The sequence below is a fragment of the Centroberyx affinis genome, unplaced genomic scaffold (assembly GCF_046629955.1).
Source record: "Centroberyx affinis isolate AG114_WGS23_722 - 3 ecotype Tasmania unplaced genomic scaffold, CSIRO-AGI_Caff_v1 ptg005187l_1, whole genome shotgun sequence".
NCBI classification, from domain to species: Eukaryota; Metazoa; Chordata; class Actinopteri; order Beryciformes; family Berycidae; genus Centroberyx; species Centroberyx affinis.
Genome location: NW_027282578.1, coordinates 7,561 through 11,326, shown reverse-complemented (window position 1 = coordinate 11,326; position 3,766 = coordinate 7,561). Strand labels below are relative to the sequence as shown.

The 3,766-nt window shown below is 42.0% G+C and overlaps 1 non-coding gene across 1 annotated transcript; it reads right to left on the bottom strand.

Moving 5' to 3' along the window:
• Positions 1–1,299: 1,299 nt before the first annotated feature.
• On the bottom strand, positions 1,300–1,371 carry trnat-cgu (transfer RNA threonine (anticodon CGU)). The gene has a single exon. It is a non-coding gene; the product is annotated as a tRNA-Thr (tRNA).
• Positions 1,372–3,766: the final 2,395 nt, after the last annotated feature.

Below are 3,766 nucleotides of genomic sequence, written 5' to 3'. Positions count from 1 at the left end.
TATCAGCTGTCTAGTCGGGAGTGTGCAATCTTCCCTTAGTTTTTTATTTTTTATTTTTTCTGTTTTTATTGTTCCATATAGCAAGGTGGCCATCCCAGTTTCTTACTTGGAAGATTAATAAAGTTGATCGCCTCTTAACTTAGAGGTTGATTATATTATTACTGGTTTAAAGTTGTTGTGCGACCTGGTTAAAAGTGTTGAGTATTAATGCTCCAAGTTTAAAGAAAATCATCTGCTGATGGTTTCAAACAGCGCTCTCTAACTGACACAGTTTAGTTTAGTTTTTTAGTTAGGAGTCATTTTAAATTGATCATTTGACTTAGTTGATAAACATTAAATACATTTCAGCTCAAACATGGATTAATTTGCAGTGCTATAAGCATCCTCATATAGAAAATTTGATTTTCTTGATACATTGGATTACTCCTGTATCTACAAACAAGCGTTCCAGAGGAGCCAAAATTAAATATGTCTCTCTGTGACAGGCCACTCTCTCTCTGCTTTATACCTTCAAGACTATATATGGTGGTTATTATTAGCCACTGCTGGATGGTGCCTGCCACCAATCATCAAACATGTATATGGCATACAGTATATACAGTATGTATTTAATAGGTCCCATGCCCCCAATTGTTGTTGTTATACTGTATGTGATTTAGTAAAGAACTGCATTATTGTCTGCAGTGAAGGAGGGAAGATACTGGAGTGAGTGAAATCTATAATCAGAAATGACTTCTTATACATTCCTGGGGCGGTGGAAACTGGTTTGAATCGGATAAAGTTTGACCTCCTGATGTGATGCCTGCTTACCTGTGTTTCTTTGTTGATCAGAGTATAGAATAAGGGGTAGCCGTGGCTTTGTCATGGCTTTGATGGTACAAAATGAATCCAAATAAACTTTTTTGCACTTTTCGTTACTTTGTTGGATTTTTTAAAGTATACACTATGCTATACTACATTGTGTATATGATATCATGTACTATATATCATACTATAAAAGTAATTAAAGTCAAAATAGATAGTAAAGTCAAAATGATCCAGTTTATTACATGGAGCGGTGGTAGCCTAACGGTTAGAGAAGTGAGCTTGCCAACCAGGAAAATCTGAGACAGATAAGTCAACGAGGCCGCGCTCCCATCCTTCAACTACTGACCTGGTGCTCCTGAGCAAGGCACTTAACCTACAACTGCTCCAGTGGCGTGGCTCAGTGGCCAGCAACAGAAGACTTCAGTAGCACTGAGCAGCTCACAGTATGGGTGGCTGATTGTCTTTACATCAGATTTCAGGTTCACATTTTAAAGGCACGAATGGGGATCGAACCCATGATCTTTGGTTTACGAGACCAACACCATACCACTTGGCCACCATGCCTGTGTCCATGGCTGTGCCTGTGTCCATGCAGCAAGTTGCAAAATGCTTCCAAACTGTTTAAATAGTGCTAGTTCAATTCCTTCATTTAAAATGTTTCATTCCAAAATACTTTATTTACTTTAATGTTTAATGTTACTACTCCATGAGCAAAGTTAATACTATTAACCTCAATGACATTCCATTGTGAATTTTAATGTCAGCGGGGTTTTTAAGAGTTTGTCAACTTTCATTTCATCAAATTTTCCTTTTGAAATATAACTTTGTGCTCCCAATAATCACCAGTAGGGGGCCTCCACAGTTTGAAATCTACTATGATGAACTGCTCTCCTGTGTTCCTTCTAGCCCCAACAAACAGATATTTTATGAGTGCTGAGGGAAGTTTTGCAAGGGGGAGATTGCACTCCTTTTCCACTTAGTGATGTTGCAGTGTGTGTGTGTGTGTGTGTGCATGTGCATGTGAATGATGATGAAAACATTCTTCCTTTTTCTGACACCACACCCTGAGGGCAAAGCGCTACTCAAATAAAAACCCTACTGATTTTATGAATAATACAGAGGCTGAAAAAGAGAATTATTTGTTTGCACCTGATGAGATGCACAAAAAAAACATGCATACGCACTTAAGACTTGCACAGACACGATCATATTCAACATCTTCTCTCACTAAGATTATCTCTGGTACTGTCATCTTTCTCTAAACGGAGCCGTGCGATAGTGGAGGAAGAAAAACACGTTGCCAGATTGTATTGTTCTGCGTCTGCGACCTGCCTGACTCATCTCTGCACTTGTTGTCTCTCTTCCTCCGTTCCCGTTTCTTTCCCTCCCTCCTTCGCTCTTCCCTGCACCTTCACCTCTGCCCTCCTTGCATTTGCTTTATTGCTTTCTCTTCCCTTTCGCATCTCCCTCTCCCTCCCTCTCTCTTTTGCCCTGCATCCTCCCTTCCCCCCCTTTCTCCCTGCCCCCTTCCTCCCTTTCCCCCTCTCTGTCTATCCCCTTCCTCCCTCCCTATCTTCATTATCCTTCCCTGCCTCCTCTCCTCTCTATATTCTCCTCTATCTAACCAGATTTGCAATGGTGCTCACACTCTGAAAATCTTCCCACTCCATAGCAACGCGCCTCCTCACTACTGTAGCCTCTGCTGCCGCTAATGCAGGAGGCGGGAGGCAGGGGGGGGGGCATGTAAAACTACATCAGAGCAGATTACATATTGCCTCGGCTCACTTTCCAGTTGTCAACCATATCTGTAAATGCTTCTCTCTGTCTCTCTCTCTCTCACTCATCTCATGCTCTCTATACCCTTTTTTTGCTCATTCTCCCTCCTCTCTCTCATTTCTCACAGATAGACTCACACTTCTCCCCTCTCTCTCTCTCTCTCTCTCTCTCTCTCTCTCTTTATCTGCATCTTTCTGTGTCCCTCTCTCTCGCCCTGAAAAGAATCACAAGCTTTCAAGCTCGGGGGGTGGGGGCACATATGAGTGTCGACTCGTGCTGGCCCTTTCTCCGTAATTTCACTGAATAATGTCAACAAGCAGGAGCGGTGCGTGGGCTGCTTGTGAACAGAGAGGGAGAGAAAGACAAGGAGAGAGTGAGAGACAGAGGGAGGAGAGAGAGAGACAACAGAGAGAGAGAGAGAGAGAACAAGATAAAAATGCTGCGTGCATTTCCCAGTGAAGGGCACGTGTTTTACTTTATTGTTTATTTCTGCTGAAGCTCTCTTTTCCACCTGTGTTTTACATGAGCTCTTCCATGGTCCGAAAATGTCCCTGTGTTTTTTAGTCATCACTCATTGGCCAATGAGGAATTTACTCATGTTGCAATTATGTTATGTTCTATGTGCAAATAAGTAAAAAAAAAAAAAAAGTAATAAACTGCCAAATATAGCTTTTCACCGCTGCCATTTTGGAACTGTGTTATGGTTAACAAAAGAAAGCGTTTCTATTGAGATGTCAGATTAGCACCACAGGTAGGGATATACGATACTGGGGCAGCAGGATGGCATATTGAGTAGAGAGACCATCCCAAAATAGCACCCATCCTGCTGAAGTGTGTTTGAGCAAGACACTGAATCCCTACCAGCTTCAGGCCTGCTGCTCAGTGGCTGAACCTGACCTCTGACCTCTGACCTCCCTGTGGAGGGGAGCAAGTGAAAAGCAACTTTCCTCTTCAGGGATCAATAAAGTATCACAATGTTGTTGTTGTTGTTATTATTGCAATCCAGAGTAAGTTGAAGAGAAGTTCAGTCTAACCTTGTGCTTTGTCTGCCTCCTTCATGATGACTCACTAATAAAAGGTTTGAAAGGAACAACTTCAACATTGAGCGCACAATGTGAAAATCACGACAGGCTACATCAGGGAGATGCTGAAAAAGTCATAGCCATAATTAATGCTGATGCAA